At 47.7% G+C, this 22,266-nt stretch overlaps 1 protein-coding gene across 1 annotated transcript in view; it reads right to left on the minus strand.

Annotated features, from left to right (window-relative positions):
* Positions 1-22,266, minus strand: part of DENND2A (DENN domain containing 2A) — a 57,449-nt gene extending 35,183 nt beyond the window's left edge. The window contains exon 1 of the mRNA XM_040061386.2: positions 22,200-22,266. The gene's annotated coding sequence lies outside the window, so the exon portion shown is untranslated. The remainder of the gene's footprint in view (positions 1-22,199) is intronic.

Below are 22,266 nucleotides of genomic sequence, written 5' to 3' on the forward strand. Positions count from 1 at the left end.
GGCATGTAACACTGTCACAACATTCAAAGCTTGGGATAAGGAAACATTTTAGCTTGAAGAGACACTGCCCTGCTGCCACTGGTCTCTCTGGTGGGCCATGTTAGCCTGCTACTGATCTCATTTCAGAGGAGTCCTTGTGGGGATAAGATAAATCATTCACGAAAATGAGTCATTTTGTTTGCCATCATGATTTCTAGCACTCTTGGAATGACTGTCCCTCTCTCTGAGCACCACTGCTCCCCAGCCAATGCAACAGACTCCATCTCCATTTTATTGTACTGCAATACTCTTTTTCATTAAATAGAAAATACAAGAATTGCTCTGTTACTCTGCAGCACCATCTCTGCTCACTTATCAGGGTGGTCTGCCTGCTTTAAAGCATTGCAGTGACAAAAGGCTCACCATCTTGTAGGCAATACATGGAAAAGTCTCTCGGATCTCTCCACTGGTCTGCCAGAGGCTGCCCCGCCATGCCTGGCATTTGACAAGACCAAGTGCCTCTTGTCATTAAAAAAAGATAGCCCACCATACCAGAAACAGTAAAGAACAAAAGGATCTCCCATTTCCACTGTTCAAGTTTTTGAGCAGAGAAAGGAAAAAGGGGGATGGGGGGGAAATCAGTTTTGTTTGTTCACAGTTTTCTCTCCCTCCTTTTATTCCATACTGGCAATGTTCCTGAGGCAAGGAGTGAACTCTGGGTCAACTCAATGTGTACACGCTCAGGGCAGCTCATTGCTAACCATTTAGTTGACTCTCTTTTCCCAGACAATAAACTCCCTTGGCTTCTCTCCCTCATTAGTAACTGGAACAAGCACCCACTTCACTTCTAGACACAGAGCAGCCCTGCAACACTGTCAAGAAAATTTACCAGCCCAAGGAAAAAAATCAATTCATCCATCCATCCGTTAACTGCTATGGATTGAAGATAATGAAAAACTAACCATACTTGTGGCCTCGGCCAAAGAATGACTCACCCAGGCAGCCAAAGCAGATTCCTGCAAAGCTGTAACAAAGCTGCAACAAAGCTCTGCACTTGGTTTACAACATCCCTAGAGCAGGGACAGTCTCTTCACTCAGCACTCATTTGGTGCCTTGCAGCTCCTTGTCACTGCCTTTAGCGGTGAGAAATAAAACATTGCTTGTGTCCACACGTACAATCCCCCTGGCTCTCCTGAAACATCGAATGTTTGCTGGGGATGCTCTCCCCTGTCTTCATAAGATCACCCAGTTTCCCCATCAGGAAACTCCATCTCTTTTCAGCCTTTTCCAACCCCTGTCTTGAAAGCGAACGCCTGGCTCCAAGCAGACGTGTGCTGATGCTCCCTGGCAGGCCTCCTGTGGGACAGGCCGAAAAGATGATGATACAGGCTAAGAGGTGCACTTGTTTCTTCATCCGTGATGGATGGGACAGACTCCATCAGCCTGGATTTGCAGCAGTGAGCCACAAAGCAGCTGCCGACTGCTGCAAGAATCTTGTGGGAAAGGAGCACCACTGCAAGCACCGGATCAGCGTGACTCGGAACAAAGGGCAGAGGGACATCTACCCCTTCCAGGCACAATGTGGCTGGAGCAACCAAAGCAACACACATACTAGGCAGATTAAAGAGTGGTCCAGGAGCTTCCAAAGCTGTGACAATAGCCAGGTACCTACTGACACCCCCACTGACAACACACACTGCTTAGGGAGCAAAGTCATCCCTGGGAGATCCACGGGGGGCTGTGCCTTCCCTCTGAGCAGCAGGGCACACACGGTGCCCTCACCATCACCTAGAGGAGTATTGCAGCACATCAGCTGGTTCTGCTCAGAAGATTAAATATTTATCCAAACACATCAGAAGACACACAAGGGGAAAAAGAGTCACCTCTGGAATAAAACAGGGGAAAATAATAAGGTACCTACCAATAAGTCCAACAGTCAAATAATTTCTTGGGGCCAGGCACAAGCCTAGATGAGCTTCAGAGGTGATATGATCATCTCTTCCAATAATAAGATCACTAGAAATAACTCACAGACCTGCCCCACAGGCATTGCCAACACCTGACCAGAGGAACTGTGACAGCAATGACAGAAAATTGCCTCCAGTAGACAGAGAGTATCTACTTTTGTTTTCCTAGTTTTGGCTCTACAAGGCACCCAGAGCTAACACAACAGTTCGCTGTGAAGGGCAAAGGGAAATCTTGCCCCTCCTGACCGCCCACATCTCTCCTACAATCAACTACACACTACCCTATGTGCTGGCTCACGTCCTTTGGAGCATCTCTGTGACCTGCTACAGCTCACTGAGAGTTTTTGACAAAGCAGCACACGGAAGGGGTCCAACACAAACCCAATCTGTTACAAGGAAAGTAATGAGGTTGTGTGCACAGAAGGGGAAGATGGAGGGCAGTGGGGAGAGAGCACAAAAGAGTGTGTGTAAGGCTGGGGAAGGGAGACCTGCCAGAGGCTGAGAAGTGTTATCTGAAATGCTTTGCTTTCCTGCCTCATGAGCAACATGATCAGGGCCCTACAAACTGCCTAGAAGAAACAAGCAGGGCTGAGTTCAGTCAGCAGGAGACCCGAGAAGGATGGACACACACCCATCAAGTTGGTACTGCTTGACAGGTTGCTGCTTTCTCTAAAAACCACACAAGAACTTTCTACCAGCAATGGGAGGCACAGCCCCACAGAACCCGAGCCTGAGGCCACTGCACCTGGCACGCACATCCTGGAGCGGGACATCGAGGCCATGCAAGGGGAGAGAAGATGCTGAGCACCATTTGGAGAACCTTGCACTGCAATTTATTCCCTGCCATTGTTTGGGGGAACAAAGCAGTCATCTGATAGTGCTTCAAAATTAAACTGGGAAAGGAAGGATAGGGGAGGAGGCGGGAGGAAAGAGAGAGGGGAGGGAGCTCTCAGACCTGTTGGCTGGACCCTGGGAAGGATGTGAAGTCTCCCAGCAGAAGCCTCTCGGCGTATCTCCCACATGCACCCGGCCTCCCAGTTCCCAGGGCCATGTGATAGGGGCTTCCTGCTACCAAGTGAAGTGAGACCTACCCCGACCTCTCTCTTCCAAACAGAGTTCCTGCCTGCTTTGTGTTCGCAAAGAGGCGTTTGTTTACTGATCTCTCATTGGCATGCAGGAAACAGCCTTGACATGAGCTGTAATCATCTGTCTCCAGCAATAGCTGTTTGGCTTTCTTCTAATTTAAGTTTTCCTCCCGCCCCCCTTCCCCAGCGCCCTCTTCCCCACTTCCGATCCAAACGCTTTTGGAGTGCGCACATCTGGCTCAGGGCACGGGGCACTACCCGATGCTTCCAGAGCAACCAGTGAATGAAAAAGAGGCACGCTCCCACCCTCAAAGGACAGAGACACAGAAGAGCCTCTCCAGCGAGAGGAAGACACCAGCTTTGCCCACTGCACTCAGTGCAGCCACCAGAAGACGACAGAAGCCAGGGGCCCTGCAAAGGCCCCGCAGTCCATACTATGGGGAATGCACACAGCCAGCACACAGGTCCCACACGGGGAGCCTTGTCTCTGAAAAGGTCAGGCAGTGATGGCAGCAAGCCTCCCCAGGCCCCCCTTCTTTGCGGTTTTGTTTGTGGGGAGTAAACCAAGCAGGTTTAAATAAACCACCAAAGCTGTTTTGGGGATGGGTATTACCCTTGCTGCATGCTGGAGGCCGTATCTCAAGGTTTCTTTTGCTCTGTTTACTCTGCACCTCCCAAAAATTTCATCCATGTCCACAAGTGGATGCTAGCCACACTGCTGGTGCATACGAGCAGCGAGGCTTCACAGCAATAGGAGCAACCTGCAGCTGGTCCAACTCTCCTCCAAGAAATAAAAAAGACATGTTGTGTTTCTCCTCGGTGCTCAAAACCTGAGTAACTCCGAGCAGCCAAAGCCTACAAGTCACGCCTCCCTGCTCGGGTGCTTTACACAACAAAGGGTGCAGCATAAAGACAGCAACAAGGAGGCAACAATATATAACATATATACACATATAAAGAACAGGAAGGATGCCAAGAAGACAAAACACTAACAGGAAAAACATGAGTAAGGGGAAGCCAACAGTTAAAGCCTTCGAGGCTCCCTCCCCCAGCCCTCGCTCTGTTTGGAGCCCGTTTTCCTTTGGGGGAAGCAGCAGGCAGGAGGCTGCGTGCCTGGGCTCACACACAGCCACTGCGTGGGCCCCGTGCACAGCCCCAGCGCTGGGCAGTGGCCGTGCTCCCAGCACAAACGCGCTGCCTTCCTGCGGTCCCTGGAGAGCGCAACCGCGGGGAGCGAGCCCCTGCCCAGCAGGGAGGACGTGAGCCAAGCAGGGATGCAGCCAGAGAAGGGCAGCAGGACCCAGGAGAGGCTCCCTTGGTGAAACAAGGTACTCGCAGTGGAGAAGTCCCTGACTCGAGGTGTCCAGCACCAGCACAGCAGCAAAGCATGGGTTTTCTCAAACTTGAGCTCCACAACACATGCCATGAGCCTTCCCTAGCTGATGACCCCAACAGTTTCTCCTCGGACAACTTACACAAAGTCCCAAAGTCCACCTCTTTGCCCTCCTGGTTGGTCCTGCAGATGGGCCACCTCCACAGCAGCAAGGCATCTCAGTGCATCCCGTGAAAGCATCAATCACCTTACTCATAAAAAAACCCCTTTTTACCAAGAGGATGACTAGGACCAGAGAGATGGTGGAGGCTCTGCCCTTGGAGAGACCCAATACCCAACTGCTCAGTGTCCTGAACAAGCTGCTCTACATGACCACACTCTGAGCATGGGGCTGTGCTTGATGCCTCCAGAGGTGCCTCCCCAGCTCAGCTACTCTGCTATCCTGTGCTGGGCACAGTTTAGGGCAAGGTGACCTCTTTGCAGACACTGACTGTCCTGGTTACGTGAATCTCATGAAGACTGAAGACACTAACAACAAGACTGTTCAGTTCACCACACTCGTAATGGGATCCTAATTGTAGATAATTCTAGATAATCAGGGCCAAGTCATTTGTTAAAGAGAAAAAAGCAGGATGAACTTACGAAGGACCAATGACTGGGAAGTGACATGCTCCTACACTATCTTTTAGAGCCAGATCCCACAGAGCCTCCTACTCCCCTCCGTCCTAACTTTTCTCTTTGATCTATCATCTCTTGCATTATAGGGCTTAAAAGGGGGTCAGGAGAATCCCATGTGTCAAAACAAGCTGTGTTTTCAAGAACCCCGAGTGGAATTGACGTACCACAAGCTCTGCCCTTGCCCAAGTGCCCCATCAGGGGAACAACGCGGTGACACGAGGAATAGAGGAACCCGCCGTGTCCGGCAAAGCTGTGCTGGGTGTTACAACATTAATTTTATGATATAATTCCATCTACTGACCTTCTCCCTCTCTAAGCACAAGAACAAACTCTGCCTGCTGAGATGTCTTTAACCTGACTGAAAGGATTACTAGGGTTCTGGCCTGCCCTGCTCCTCCCTCGGCTGCCAGCAAGGCGGTGCCATCCCTGCCCTTGGTCAAAGACATGCCTGATCACATCTGATGGTTGCCATTGACTAAGGGTGTGCCTGCTTTTTTCTTCCCTTCTTGTTTTTGCCTTCTATCAGCTCCAATGCTTGTAAAGCCCTTTCAAGCTAGAACAGGCTCACCAAGCTGCTTGGTTCAACACCCTAAACCAGCAAAGAACTAAAACGGGGGGAAGCAAAAAGTTTTCTGCTCAGATGGCAACATCAGTCACCTGTCTGGGAAAACCTAAAGAGCACCGAAGCACATGGAAGGAATCACAGAATAATGTGGGCTGGAAGGAGCCTTGAATATCATTGAATTCCAATCCCCCTTGCCAGGGCTGGCAACAAGATTCTGCTTGTAAAGAAGTTAGCCCTCAGCAATGAGAAGAGGGAGCCAGCAGAACCTGCTGTGGGCAATATTAGGGGGTCACCCCAGGTCTCAACTTCATCTTGAGACCATCCTTATTCTGTACTAAAGCAGATGGACCCTTGAGAAACGACTCTCACCTCTTGTCCATTACTTCCCTCCACCAGCCACTTGCTGAAGGTTGTAGGTCAAACTCCACAGGGACATCACCAGCATGACCTGCCTGACGGGGGGAGCTGGAAGGACAGCACATCTGGTAACAAGGTCGCTCTAAAAACCTCTGCTGACCATGTGCCAGCTGAAACTTTCTTCCCACAGAGCCCTGGAAAAGTTAGGGTACAGGAATGGCAAAGGACAAATTCCTGATCCAAACAGCACTTCTGCTTCAAAGCATAAGATAAGTTTTAGCAAAAGAAAAGCCTGATTCTCTTTTCAAACACAGAGGAAGCACCAACAATTTTCTCCACAGGATTCACACTGAAACAGCTGAACCATTTTGGCTGAAGGCTCTCTAAAGTAATTCAGCCAGAGGCAATGCTCAGCATGGAAAAGTGCAGACTGACACAAAAATAAAATCTTGACCTGAAGTAATCAAAAGCAGGGTCTCACAATAAGAATTGTCTTCTCTTAAAGGTGGGGCTCGTTGTACCCACTATTATTAAGCTTGTCCCACATTTCCCATTGTCTTATTTTCTCTTTGTTCCTCCCTCTAAACACATAACAAACAGAAAAAAACCCCAACCCTCAAAGGGTATTCTACATTTCTTCAGTTTCCTTCAGGCAGACACACCCTCAGCTGACAAACACAGCATTTTCAGGGTTAGCAGTGGGATGTCTCATGTCCCTGTCAAAAAAACCCGAAACACTTTTTTAAATTCACTGCCCCAGTCACAGATTTAGTCCTGCATGCATAGAAGGTAAATACTGCTTTTCATCCTGGTGGCAAGTACGGTTTGTAAGACTGCTTAGAGACATGATGAGTCTTAACTCCTGCAGGTAAGTTAACAAATAGTAAGAAAAAGTTCACATGGAAAGGAAGAGAATGATTCAGTATTTTCCAACCTGGCTGCTAAAATGATTGCAATTCTTAATGGAATTATGTGTTTCAGGCTATGCTTTTTATAAGGAACTAATGAAAAAAACAATTGGAAAAAACCCTGTAATTTCAGATGAGGAAACCAAGACCCTGGGAAGTGAGGGCAGGAGTAGAGGACAACCCTTCTGGGACAGTTCCTGGCATTACTGGATCATCTCCCTGTGTTTAAGGTCTTGTGTGAGTGTATGTGTGCACACAGCAAGGTTGCTCGTCCCCTTTGAAGGGGTGATAGTATTTGCTTTTGTTTTGCAGCCTGATGAATGAAAATTCAGTTACTTGAAGTCAAGGCTAAAGAAGACACTGGTGGTGCATCCTTGCCTGCAGATTACATCAGCGGAGATGGTGATCCATACCTGGCTTGTTTGGCTTTGAAAGTATCCACAGAGAAGATGACTGTGGTGAATACAGAATAAAACAAAAGAAATATGGACCCGATCCACACAAGCACACCTCTGCCAGCAGAATCATCTATCAGCCACATGGAGAGACAGGATTCCAGCAGATGCAGGGGAACTGGCTTCAGGTGCCAACAAAGTCAAAAATAAATTGGCATATACTCATTTCTACCAGTGCAGCTAGCTGATGTGCTTTCCCCTCCTCTAACAGGAGTGCCGTGTTACAAACACACCAGTCCTTTTTTTACAGCAGTAAATCACTTCTAGTGTAAAAGAACTGGAAAGAATTCAGGGTTATTATGCTTATAAGAAACCCAAACATTTGACAGCATAGGAAACAACCTGTCACTAAAAAATAGTGTTCAGCTCATGAACCACACTGGAATTCATTTTTGATGTGGTGAGATAATCTCTGCTATCCTAACATAAATGGGACCCAAAGAGGTCCCTTCGAGGAGCAACTCTGCAAAGAGTTTCCTGGCAGGAAGACAAATTGTCTCACATTCAGAAAGGAAATGAGAGCATTAAAACGAAGAACCTCAACTTCTTCCAAAATAAGTTATCATCAGGGAGACAAATGGAGCCTCAGCAAATCTCTCCTTCGGTGGCCTTCACCCTGCAGGATGCTGACTCTTGTCTCTCCTGATGAGGATTTAGCACACAGCTTCCTGAAGGGTCCATCCCCACAGCCTTGGGGCACCATCTGCACGCTCCAGGCGACCTTCCCGTACCCACTCCAAGTCCATGACCTTCCACTGCAGCCTGCCTCTAGCAAGCATCACCTTCTGAGCTCAAGCAAGAAATCACCCACAGATTGCTTTTTGGTTCAGGAGACCCCGCTTCCCTCTGTCTCCTTCAACCTTCTCTCTGCTCCTACCCTGCCTCCCTCTCCCACGTATCTTGGCCATCACAAAGGCAGGATCTGTTTATTGCCGACCTTATTCTTTATGGAAATCTTCCAGGCACAGCAGAGCACATCATCCCCTCGCTCAGAGAGCAGGGCCGGGCAGCACGTGAGCTGCCCAAGATTCAGCCATCGCGGGGAGGAAGCTCACACAGCTCCAAGGAGGAATAAACCTCTGCAAAGAGGGCTCGCATTTATTTATTTTTCCAGGAGGAAAGCCGCTCTCGGTGGGTGTGTGCGTGCATGTGTGCGTGTGTTTGTGCCGGGACAATGGGAAAAAGGACAGCGGAGCGGAGCTGCCAGGAAACACTCGGCCATCTGCCCGTGCAGAGAGCAGTTTTTCCTCTCCTTTTGTATGGAGAGGAATGTAGCTGAGAGCCGCCATCCGCCCGTGCTGGGAGGAAATCTGAGCGACTGCGCTTTGCCAGGGAGAGGAAGCGTGGGGGAGGGAGCCAGCCCGGTCCCTGTGGTTAAGCGGTCAGTGCACTCACGGCCAATAAAAGCGGGGGGAAAAAGCCCTACCAAAACCTCCAAATCCGAGGGAAAAACTGCTCTTCCTCCTCCACCCTTTCACGTGCGGTTTGATACTTTCTCCCTGGCAGGGCGATGCCGAGCAGAGGCGGCCTGGCAGAGGAGGGCTCTGGAGGGCAATGGCCCGGGGAAACCAGCACAAGGGCTGGGCTCCCAGCTGTGGCACACAGAGAAAATCAACTCGCATCACACTGTTGCTTGTCCGCCCACACCCCCTCCATAACCAGGGATCTGGCGATCTGAGCGCGAAATAAGCCGAGGAACGACCCTTGGCTCTTACGGGGCTCCCAAGCCCAGCAGAGCACAGGGAGCCAGTCTGCCGGAGGGAACAGCAACCATCCGTACGAAAGAAAAGAAAAGAAAAGAAAAGAAAAGAAAAGAAAAGAAAAGAAAAGAAAAGAAAAGAAAAGAAAAGAAAAGAAAAGAAAAGAAAAGAAAAGAAAAGAAAAGAAAAGAAAGAGGGAACTGTAACCATCCGTACGAAAGAAAAGAAAGAAAGGAAAGAAAGGAAAGAAAGGAAAGAAAGGAAAGAAAGGAAAGAAAGGAAAGAAAGGAAAGAAAGGAAAGAAAGGAAAGAAAGGAAAGAAAGGAAAGAAAGGAAAGAAAGAAAACAGAGAAGGGCAACACTTTCAAAAGTGACTACATGACTTTGAAGTTTAAGACCCATTTTCACAAGCAAGGATCAGATTTTTTTTTAAACAAACATTCCTACTAGGCTTGCACTTACACTTGCAATCCCATCTCCTTATTTTAACTCCCAAATAAGCCCCAGCTTTGACTGAATTAGCTCCGCGTTGTATTCATGTGGCGCTTAGGGACATGGTGTGGTGGTGGACTTGGCAGCTTTAGGTTAATGGTGGGACTCCGCGATCTTGGTGGGCCTCTGCCAAACTAAATGATTCCGTGACTGTAGAAGCAGCTAACGTTTTCAAAGAATTGTATGCACACATTCCTTTTTCGCTGACTGCAACAGGAGACAGGTCTAGGTACGGCTGGGAAAATCAAGAGCACATTTCTCTGCACCTACGCACACTCTGCCGCTCACCAGGTGCCAGATCCAGCTCCACAGAGCTGGCAGAGCTTGCTAATGTAGGAGATGTCTCAGATAACAGATCAGAGTCCTGAAAAGGAAACTTCCAGAAGAAATAATTAATCTACATTTGTCTGAAGAGCTTCCTCACATCTGGCAGCTTGGAGGACAGACCGACACAGCGATGCTGTAAACGGAAGCACGTCCAGGTCAGATCTGAACCTGTGTGCCCGGTCCCTCTCAGACACATGGCGCAGGGTTTCCACGTTCTGTTGGGACTTTTTAATTTTTTTTTTTTTTTCCCCCTCATAAAAATAAAACCATTGGTGTAGCACAGTGTGTGACCTGAAGCAAATTCCTTGGCTGTTTCTCTCTTGGTGGGATGAGAGACAAGATGAGAGGGAACATAGAGACTTGATAAAAGGAAAAGTCTTTTTTTCACTATGAGGATGAAAGAGCTCTTTTCACCATGAGGAAAATAGAGCTCTGGAACAGCCCTGCTGTCTCCACTACTGGAGGTTTTCAAGACCCAAGCAAAGCCCTAAGCAATCTGGTCTGAGCTCAGACCTGAACCTATTTGAGAAGAAGGCTGGAGTAAAGGCCACCTGTAATCCTTCCAAACCTGGATTATCCTATAATAACAGATCACGAATTACTGGAAAAGTGAGTAAACACTCTCATTTTCTATGTGGAAAATAACAACAAGAAATCCCTTTCAAAGCATTACTACTAGCCATTTTCCTCCCCAAGTGATACTTTTATTGCCTTCCTCCAACTGATCAGCAAGGAAGCAGTAAAAAATAGCTGCCAGAACAAGATATAGAATTTTGCTATCTCTAACACAGTTCCACTGTCTTTTGTCCCTAGTCATTCTGCAGTGCCTAACAAACTTCAACAGCTCCATGGAAGCTAGCTGGGAGGCCATGAATCCACTAATAATGCTGCCCTGGCAAATAGTGAGGAGTGCTGTAAATTTTCACAATTAGAAAAGGAAAATATTTTCTCCCCAAGTTCATTCTGCTTTCAGAGAGATCAAGGTACAATTTTTTTTAAAGCTTAAAGTTATTTCATATCTAAATTAAAAACTAACCAACCAACCAACTACCAAACAAAAGTGAGAAATACTGAAAGCATTTATTTCGGAGATTTGTTTTTTTCCTTTGCTGAAGTGTTCCTTTGGGCTTCTCGCAGCAGAAAACCTAGAAACTGGAGAGTTATCAAACAAGCACATATTGTTCACTGCTCTCTTCCAAGGGATGTGCTGAAGCCAATACATACATAAAGGACTTCAATTTCCATTGTTTACTTTCTTTCACATACATCACACTGCTGGATAACGGAGCAAAAGCAGAGCACCCACGTACAATTGTCTCCATCAGCCCTTATCTCACAACTGAAGCAGAGCTATTTGTACATAAGCTTCCAACCCAGAGAATGTGCATCCAAGTTTTGTATTCCAGGGTAACCACTAGGGCATACTCCACCCAAGATGTTTGGATGCTGTGCTGGACCGGGCCCTGATACTGTTTATTGAGCACAGGAAAAGCTCATTACTACAAAGCAGCCGGCACTGACTGCGCTTCACGAGGGCATGATTTACAGGACCCAGAAAAAAATATCAAAGTAGGAATCTTCTGGATTGCAGAAGCCCTTTCCCCTAAACTATTCAATAAACATCATCCCCTTTCATCTTCAATGCTCATAAAGATGCCATTTCCAGTCCAAAGCAAGGGGAAATCCCAGCTGCACTGAAGGTGACTGCAGTGGTTATGGTGTGGCTTCCATTTCACTCTCCACATTCACCTCATTTCTGCTCAGCCCCAACACACATGTGCCTACAGAAACATCTGCTGAAGTCCATAAAAACCCTTTGGATGGGATGGGACAACTCTGACAGGTTCTCATGTGATGTCAAAAGAATAGAAGGGTTTCCTGCAGGGCAAGAGGTGTCCCACAGCAGAGGGCCAGCACTAGGGTGACCCACCTGGTATAACACCCTGATGATTTGCAAGTTTCTCTGTGAAATTCCCATCCCCATGGTCCCAAAAGCATCGGCATGACACGCTCAGCTTTGAAGATCTGGCTCAGGAAAGAGGCTGTCTGTAAATGGTTTTATTCCCTCTTTAGAAGACAGTGATTGCAGCAAATGCACATTTTCCATAGATTAAATACTGTATCAACAGGCCAGTTAGATCACAGAATGCTTTGGGTTGGAAGGAACCTCAAGGACCATCTGGTTCCACCCCCTCAGCCATGGACAGGGACAACTTTCACCAGATCAGGCTGCTTGACGCCCCACAGAGCCTGGCCTTGAACATTTCCAGGCACGGGGCATCCACAACATCCAGGGACAGGGCATCCTGTTGCAGTGCCTCACAATAAGGAATTTCCCCCTAACATTTAATCTAAATCTCTACATCTTTTAGATTGTATTTTTTTTAGATATTCCTTAGCAGAACCACGTTCTTTATACAAAGGTAGAAGCTGCCCAATGCCGCCTCAGTTATCTGCAGTTGAATACAATGGATATTTGATAACAACTGTACTTTCTTTACTGAAAAGAGAATGTCTACAGACATAACTGGAAAACTAAACTTAAACTTGATCTTTTAGGGGAAATTCCCCAAACATTTTCTTCTATTAGAAGAGGAACAAGAAGAGCTTCAGTAATGCTACACCTGATTTACTTCTTGGTTGGTAAGAAGAATGTTTGGCATTCAAGTAGGCATTCCTCTTCCCATCTCTTCTGCATGTAATAACTCAAATGTTCAGACTGCATAGCATCTACTTATTAAAAATCTTCCCTAAGTGGGAAGATTTTGTTTTATTACTGCATTCAAATTAAAGTGATAAGTAAGATACAGGAGAAATTTCAGTCCTGAAAATAGGTTAGCAAGAAGTTATCTTTCCTTATACACCTTCCCAAGCAAAAAGAATATTAGAGATGCACAATGTTTGCAAATATAGTTATCATATAAAACTAAGAATACTCCCAAGAAGAGACTCATGCTCAAAAAGTACTCTGGTTCCCTGAAGTAGCATCTGAAAAAATCTGAACCACAGTGGAAAAGTGCCTGTTTCTCTTACCCGATCAGAAATGCTCCAGAAAATAACTTATCTGGTCAAAATGCTCTCACATACCTGAAATGCAGCTGCATGGTCTCAGCAATTCAATTTGCATGAATCACAAACAGGTTTGAGTGTTGCTGGATGAGTAAATTACTTATGGTTTCTGACTAAGTTAAATATTTTTTGCCAAGTTTGATCTAAATTCAGCATGCCCCCAAAAAACTCCAAACCCAACAGGGAGAAATTTTCAAGAAAACATTTGAGGTAATCTGAAGGAAGCTTACAAGAGTGAGGCTCTTTACTGTGAAATGACATTTCTTACCAAAATTAAGCTAAATTGAGGGGGTGTGTGTTAAACCCTCCCTTTACAAGGAGCTGAAACACTATTTAGGGTTTGTCTCCTTCCTATTTATTTTATTGAAAGGAAAAATGGAGGGAAGAAAATAGATGGGGCTCCCCTGCCACCTTTCTCCAAGCAGTTAGTTATAATTGCTTTTTGTTCAATCATGAAACTGAAAAACCAATACCACAAAATTTCTTCCAAAGCACCAAAAAACTCCTAACCTCACTCTGAGGTCATTGCTCAGCTGAAGTTAACGGAGCAGTGACAGTGGCATCACCTTGTCCTTCTGGGTAACCTCATCCACACACATCTCATCACTTCATCGCTGTCATGCCAGCTCTGTGAAAGCACTGCTTAAGAAAAGCTGCATTATATATTCTTCTGCTTAATTCTGCATTCAAGGATTTCACAGCAAATTGCACCAAAATCTCCTACATTAAAAATACCCCATTGTTTACAGGTCAGAAAAGAAAAGTTACACGTGCAACAGAGACAGGGAAACAGCTGATGTGCTGAAGGCTGTCAGGAGAGAAGAATGGGTTGGTGATTACCTGGTTCCAGGGAAAGAGGAAGAGAGAAAACAATATAATCCAAGGTCAGGCTTGATTTTTCAAAAAGTAGATCTTGATCAGGAGCCTGAAGTAAAAATAAAACACCCCTCACAGCTCTCTACAGCTTCCTGAGGAGGGGAAATGCAGAGAGAGGCTCAGCCCTTCTCCTCGCTTCCCAGTGATAGTACACGTGGGAATGGTTCAAGACTGCAGCAGGAGAGGTTCAGACTGGACATTTGGAGGCAATTCTTTACCAAGAGGGTGGCCAAACACTGGAACAGATTTCCTAGAGAGGTGGTCAGCGTTCCATGTCTGTCGGTGTGTAAAAGGCATTTGGTCAATGGCCTTAATAACGTGCTTTAACTTTTGCCCTGAAGTGGTCGAGCAGCTGGGCAAGATGATCACTGTGAGTCCCTTCCACACTCAATCTAGTCTAGTTAATTCTATTAATAATAAAATAATAGTAATAGTAATAAAATAAAGTAATAAGAATAAAATTCTAATGAAAGTCTGCCTTGAATAGGAATGGCAAGAGGGACTGGGTTAGACATTTGGGAAGACAGGTTTGAAGGACAGAAAAAGACAGAATTTGTATTCATGCAGTGGTTGCTGGTCAGCTGAAGTCCTTCACTGCTCTAAAACGCCAAGTTTCTGTTTCTGATAATGTTTCCAGATTGCTTTGGATGAGAAAAATGATTTTACCCCATGCAAACAAACATTAAGCGAGTGGAACTAAAGCAATAGATTACATGTCAGAATAAGCTACTAAAAAACCCCAAGCAACCAAAAAAACACCTAATCAAATTCTGACAACATTTTAGGAAATTTGTGCCTTTTAGAGGTGATTCTAATTTTCCTTGGAATGTACCCAAAATTCTCTTTGACTAGTGGAGGAATTTATGAATTTAACTGGGGAAAAGCCTTGGTTTCCCACTGAATTTGAGTAAGCTAAATCATTCTATAAGGAAAGTTTCCTGCTGTGCAAACAAGAGGATACTGATGGGGCAAGGTTTAGCACAGAGTAGGCAGCAATAGCTGTCAGCATCCTTCACCACCACAAGAACAGGACTGTTATGTGAGAGGTGACACCATGGCAAAACTTCAGCTTGGAGTCACTCACAGTAATCTCACGGGACAGAGACAGAAATCTGATGCAAAAACAGTTACCATGTGTTGGTTTCCCAGTAGGATATCTCTCAGGCTTCTCTCAGAGTTTGACAAAGCTGAGAAACAAGAACCAGAGAGATCAGGGCTTCTGACATCATCTGGAAAAAGCTCAATATCTTACACATTTCTTTACAGTAACAAATAGTCTTGTAGGATTTGACTAGGGATTGCTGTACATGCACCCTAGCAAGTCAAGGCAGGGAAAACCAGATTCCCAGTTATTTATTCCCAAGCTCCCAGAATTCAAGAAAAAAACTCTCCTGGATCAGTAGATTGTTGAGGATGCTCCAGGGCCTGGTTTTGACCAGATGATGATTTTTGAAGTGCTACATGTGCTGGTGCAGAGACTTCCTTCTCAGTTTTACTAAGGGGCATTTATTTCCCTTTGCTGCTGAGCCACCCTGAGCTCTGGGTAACCCAAGACTCAACTCTTACCCAAAAGCCCTGTGAAGCCTTTGGGATCACAGCATCCTTTGCAGCCGAAACACAGCATATTTTTGTATGTAGAAAACACACCTCTTCTGCAGGGGCTTAACGTTTTTAAAGAGAAGCCTCCAATAGTCTGAAAAGTCTCTGGGAGCTCTTTCTTTTTTAATTTAGAAAGGTGGTGTCCGTCTGACACCGGCAAGCAAACTCATATTTATGAAGTGCCCTCTTGGCATCCCGTGAAATTTGCCATTTCCCTCCATGACAGTCAGCACTATCTATCACGAGAACATAATCCCCTGGGACAGGAGACCCGAGCCCCTCTGCTGCTCTCCTCTGCAAACAGATGTGCGCACGTTCCCCAGCTCCGAAAGTCACGGCCGCCTTTTGGCAGGGAACAGCAGCAGCTGCACATCTGCAGAGGGGAAAAGCTTTCAGCAAAAACTGGAGGGGGATCTCATCCTCCCCCCGCCTGCAAAGCAAGCTCAGCATTTGTTCCTCTCCAGATGACACCCCGATGGGCTGATTTAATCATTCACACATGCATGCCTATCCACAGTGCTTCCAAAATACCAGGCCTGTGACAGCATCTCACCTGAACTGCTCATCAGCAAGCGCTTGGCAAGAGGCCTTGCGGGATAAGGAGAGAAAATCCACGTTCAAGAGCGCTGCTAATATAAAATGATTCTACAGAACACAAGTGGGCGAGTGAGAGACTACTTGTGATGAGGAGAACACCTAAGCACTAAGTGCTTAATTTGAAGTCTGTGCTCAAAGCACACCACTCTCTTCAGTCAGACTGCGTGAAGCCCAGTTCCAAACTTCCCAGAGCAGGGATGATGCACTGCGCTGGGAGCTAAGGCACTGGGATGGGTGGATTGAAGCATGGGCCATGACCCACGTGTCTGCCTAAACGATTTGCCAGACTGGGGGCACAGTACAGAGTATTTAAATGTAGCAGGATTGCAGAAACACTCCACCATTTTTATTCCCAAAGGGAAATCTAATTAAAACACAGAGCATCTAGCCATTTAAAGCTATTCTGGTTACAAAGAACAGCAAGTCCTCGCTCCCTGAAACAGTCTCTCCAGTGGATTGCCAGAGTCCCCGTTAAGTTTCCGGAAACACAACTTATGTGCCTGAACTTGGTCAGGAGCTATCTGCTCTCTGGGATCTTTAGGATCAGGAGTCTCCGGGTCTGGCAAGGTGTCATCCAGAACTCTTTCAACCACTTCCAAGGGAGGTGGCACCTTTCCCCACTCAAGCTGTCCCTAACCATCATCAGCTCTTGACATTTTAAGTGTCTGGGCCAGATTTTCAAAGGAGCTCAGAGCAAAGGTTTTGTGAGTGCCTCTCCAAGACCTGCCAGGCACAGTCTCCTACACAGATGTCCTACCAAAGGCAAAGCCTTTCCAGGCAAGGTCAGCCCCCCATATGCTGAACTGTTCAGCCAATCTGATTACTTACCATGATGCCTGAGGAGGAGATGGGCACTGGAAAATACAGCTGCCAGAACCTCCTGGCAGAGCCTATATTTACACTAGCTCCATTCAGATCAGCAGCTCTCTGCTGTACATATTCTAGAGGGAATGAGAGCAGTGGAACAGACCCCCACCAGCATTAGCAATGCTGTTTTGCAGAGGAGGCAAGACTGGCCATGCTCAAAGGATGCCACACTTGAAAACAAAGCAGTGCTCCTGCAATGGCACACATGGCAGCACCCGCCTTATCAGTGGTACAGCACCAGTAAGTCCCAGAGTCCACTTCAGGCACCACAGAGAGGGCTGGACCGCAGCTGGCTTACCTGCCTGGCTTCCTTCCTTTCGCCTTTTACTCTGATCTTCCACCACACATCCCAAAATGCTCCAGGCCCCTTACTCACGCTTCTAGAGGAGATCTTGTCAGCGCTGCACGTGGAGCCAACTGCATGAAGAGCCCAGGGGATGGCCAGGGCCATCTCTTACAGGCTTTCCTCTCTGTGAGTTGGTGTTTTTATTTTAACTCCCTCTGCTTCTGGGCCCCTCTTCATCTCTCGCTCCTCCCATCTCCCTCTCTCTGCTCATGAGGACAGAGTTTCCATCCTGGCCCCTGGCCAGCATGTGTATGGGCAAAGGCAGAGCTCAGGAAAAGCCATCTTCTGCTCCCTTTCATCACGTAAACACTGCCAGTTCCCAGCCCAGGAGCACAGGGCTGAGCCAGAGCTCTGCCTGCAGCGCAGGGGGACTGAGGAGCAGCAACTCCTGCCCAGGCTGGACACGGCAGCTTGGCTGCAGTGCAAACATCTCCTCTCCCAGCCCTCCTGCTCCCAGTGAGCAGCCTGAGCCTTTACCCCAACCAAGGAATTGCTTGTTAGAAGGCAGACACAGATGTATCTCACATTCAGCAAGGGTCACGTGTGACAGCACATACAGGTAACAGTCAAGCCAAATTCTTGTTCGTGCCAGCCATTAAAAACAGGAAAACCAGAAGACCTCAAGCAAACCTGACTGGCAGTGACCCAGCACTGGGATGACAATCTTGCCCTAAGAAGGCCTCAGAGATGCACTGGGTCCTAACAAGTTTAGTCAGTAAAACCCGATCTTAAATCACCACCATGCTTGCTGGACACTCAAAAAGCCAAACTCCTGCATCTGCTTTGCTAAATCCTTGAAAGTAACAGTATGCCTGCTACAGCTGGTTTCCCTAACCTGGGGAGGGGAAAAAGCACTGGAGTAAAGAATGAAGATTATACCAGCACTCACGACATTCATTCCAGCAGGACATTACTCTTTCAAGCCTCTGCCCTTCCAACTATGCTTGACTTCCTTCTTAACCATGGGACAGCGCTGTTTTCAAAAAAGACAGCAGTTATGTCCTCAATACATGTTACCTACGTAAAAGAAAGGAGTCACAGTGTTTCAAATTTCTTGCAAGGAAGATTTCCCATGAGCCTCCTTTTGGGGTTTTTGTTGCACACACACGGGACCCCGCATATGCCCAGAAAATGTTTAGGCAATGTATTTACCTCAGAGCAGCTCTGGGGATTCAGCACAGGATCACCCCTGCCATCATGCCAGGATTATCCCAAGAGCACAGCCTGCGTGAACAACCGCAAGGATGACGGGCTGGAACCACATCACAGGGTTCAGAGCTGCTCAGAGCTGTCTCAGCACAGCTGGGCTGGACCATCATGATGGCAGAGCCCCAAAGGTGTCCTGCTGCCATGAGTTCCCACTGAGCTCCAGCTCACTGGAAGAGACATGAACTGGTGAAAACTCACATGAGTGGCAGGTAAGTATCCACTGCTTTGATCAGGAAAGGTCTGGGGAATTATGACTTGCATCTCATCAGTCCCATGCCCACAGACACAGAGCACCTTGACCCAAATGAGTGGTGAACCAAGTAAAGGCTGGGAGAAATCCTGAATGGGACCAGCCTGTAGGACCTTAAGTATTTATTTATGTAAGACAGTGATGATGCCTTTTAGTGCTTTATATACAGAGACCTTGAACTGATCCTCAGCCTGCTCTGTGCTAGGCTTCCACCAAAAGACACAGGCCTCAGCTGAAATCCCAGGCTGTAGAGCTTAGGGGCTTCAGGGACTCTGGATTGTCCTAGGCACTCACTTCAAGGTCACCCAAGGCCCCTGCAGAAGCTACATTACAAAAGCACAGCCTTCATGAAGCTGGGAGTTCAGTCATACAGTCATCTTCACTAAAACCTGGCTGAAGCCACCCCCAAACCCCATGAATATCCTCACATTTCAGCCTTTGCTTCGATTCCCAGGAGCTGATAAAGCATCTCCAAGGTGAAGACCAGGAAAAAAAATCCCATAAGCAAGATCAAAATGCTATTGCTCCTTCCATTGCGCTTCAGAGCTGCAGTCAAGAAAACATTGTCTCTTTTCCTGCTTTGTGCTCTAAAACGGTGCTTACAGATACCTCAGATACAATGTTATTTGAGCTGCATCTAAGCAAAGCCAGCATCGCTCATTTACTGCCCGGACTTGAATGAAACAAGGAATTTCTTTCCAGCTCCATCCCACTCCCTCCTTCCCTCCTGAGACTCTCCTCAGCCTGTTAGGAACTGCTATGCAAGTGCACTAAAAGTCCTATTTCAGCATTTCTCTCACAGTAGAGGGCTCTTCCAGCCCAGCTCTTGGGATCCTGCCAACAGACATATCAGCCACTAGTACTTAAATCCTTCCGCCAAAAAACCCTTCCCTAAAGAGCTTACACCCCAGTTCTGATGGCCTAAGATCATCACAATTAACCAGCTTCAACAAGGGCTGAAGAGGAGCTCTTCTCCACTCGCATGGGCTTAATGGCACACTGCATTGCCTTTCCTCCCCTCGGTCTGGCCTCCACTTAGGAGGAAGCAGCTTCCACACAGCTCCAGCCAGGAAATAAATGTCAGGTGTTACAAGAGGAAGGGAGAACCAGCTGCTTTGAATGATGCATTCAGGGGGTCCAAAAGAACATGGCACTTATCAGACACTTCTGAAATGCCCAGCATCTCTCCCTCTTTAAGAGACTGGCTCGGTTGTGTGATGATTTCATCGGCAATTTTCTTAAATTTGGGGAAGGATTGAGCTTGCTTCTATGCTCCCAGAGTGCCCAGCAGAATACAGATTTTAAATCCTGTCCATATGATTTAGTTGATGGCTAATATTAAGAATAACTTGTTGGAAAAGATACTTCTAGATTAAGATCACCTCTGAAAAACACAGCTTACACAGTGTTAATTTATTATCTCCTTGTCCAAATGAACATTTCTAACACATAAATACAGCAGGCATGGGAGAAAGACTTTTGTAAGTGTGGTGTCAGACACTACTGCAAGTGTCTGACAATGGATCTAAATGCTCTTCTTGTTTCTAGAGAACAGAGAGCACACACAAAGGTTGTCTTTGCAAACAAAATGTCCTGAAAGCTTTCCCAAGGCAGCAAGCTGGGGGCAGTACCAAAAGCAGCACTTTGGGATGCTCCACATGCACTTGTGGTCCGCGAGGAACACTGCACTTTGGATCTGAGCTGGTGAACAGGGAGAATCTTCTGCGTGGATTGCGAGGACACCGATGTGCTGAAGGCCAGCCCAGGCTTCAGCACACAACCTTCTCACCCACGCAGGCAGAGAGTGGTCCCAGCAGAGCCATAAATCTTTACTCTGCTTTTTACATCCCCAGCCACTCCAGCGCGCTTTGTTTTCAGTGCTTTCTCTTCCGTTTCTCAAAACGGCGCTCTATTACCCTGGGAAATCCTGTGGCTTCCCTCTCATTTCCATACTTAGCATTTTCAGTTGCTTCCAAGCCTGACCCAACATAACAGTTATCCATTTTCACAGGCTGAAACGCTGCCTGGATTATTTAAAAAACCCAAACAACAACCCAACATGCACCAAACCCCATAAACACTACCCCAACGACAACAATCCAGAACACAACACAAGGGTGGAGGAAATGCATTCCTTTCCTCTGCCAGGATGCAAAAACAACTCCCTTTTCGGTGGTTCAGAAAACAGAGCCAGTACACATTGCTGGACCTCACTACCACACACCAAGAACCGGCGGTCAGTAAGGTGGCAGCCAACACAGAAAACAGCTTTTTAATCCACCATCAACACCAGCAGCTCCCCTCACAGCAGCAAATAAAAGCCCCATGCAAATCCCTCTGGTCATCTCTTTATCCTTCCAGCTGAGTTCCAGGCTGGAGATGTTCTTCTCGAAAAGAAACAAACTTAAAACAACTACTTTAAAAGGCAATAGTGAAGGTGGCTGGGAACACCTCAGGGTCAGAAACAACTTGCTGACCTGCCTTGGAAACAAGCTGTGCTCTTGTAAAGAGCAGAATTAAGGGCCAGTGTTTGGCACTTAGTCCCTGCTCCTGTGAGGAGGCTCCAGTGGAGACCCAAACAGTCAGAAAGCCTCACTCCTCCATCACCATCACTTTTCCAGCGCCAAGCACCAAGAGACACGCTTATTGGACACTCAAAAAGCCAAAACCTCTGAAAGCGTCCCAAATACACCTCCATGGCAACATTGCCAACACTGGCATGGTTTTACCTCCCAGTTCGCATTTGACACCTTGGGACCACGGCAGCAGCCAGCTCTAACTCCCTTGTTCCCTCCCCAAACAACATTCCCCTCCACCAACTCCATCCCTAATCCATTAGCGCCCATTATCCCTGGGTACAAGGGCGGGAAGGCAAGAAGGCGTCTTTCTCCCCAGGACAGGTGAATCCTCCCACCGATCCCCACCGGGAGTCAGAAATGCCGCCCTGATAAACCTGGCTGCGCACAACTGCGGCGTTCCTTCCAGCGGAAGGCAACGGGAGAGGGAAGCAGGCTATCCGGAGCAGAGAGGGAGAGCGCAGGGCTAATACCACAGGGGGATTCAGGGTTTTGCCGAACCGAGAACTCTGGCTGTTTGCTCCAGCAGGGCCCGGGCTTCCCCCAAAGAATGCGTTTAGCGTTTCCTCCTGTTTTGTGCAGGAGACCGAGGCAGGGTTGAGTTCACTCAGGGGCCCCGTGCTGGGTGGCGGGGCTGCCGCTGCTCCTCCGCCCCACCGCTCCCGACCCGCTCGGGTCGGCTTTTCAGCAGCTCCGCGGCTCCCCTCGGCCCCTCTGCCCCCGGCCGAGCCCCGCTCCGGCAGCGGGCCCGGCCCTCCCGCGCCCGGCGGGAGCAGCGGGAGGAGCAGCAGCCTTCCCGTCCCGGCGGGAAAGCGCCCGGGAGCATTCGGCTCGCGGCCCCCGCTTTCCCTCTCTGCAGCCGGGATGAAGAAAAACCACTTGGGGGGCGGAAGGGAAGAGGGAGTTAGAGATTTTTCGGAGCGGCACCTCCGCCCGCTCTCCCGCGTTAGCGTCCCCCCCCTACCTTCCTCGGCGGCGGCGGCGGCGGAGCGGGCGGGCCGTGTCCCGACATGACGGCGGCGGCGCCCGGC

Source organism: Hirundo rustica, chromosome 4 (genome assembly GCF_015227805.2).
Source record: "Hirundo rustica isolate bHirRus1 chromosome 4, bHirRus1.pri.v3, whole genome shotgun sequence".
Classification (NCBI taxonomy): domain Eukaryota; kingdom Metazoa; phylum Chordata; class Aves; order Passeriformes; family Hirundinidae; genus Hirundo; species Hirundo rustica.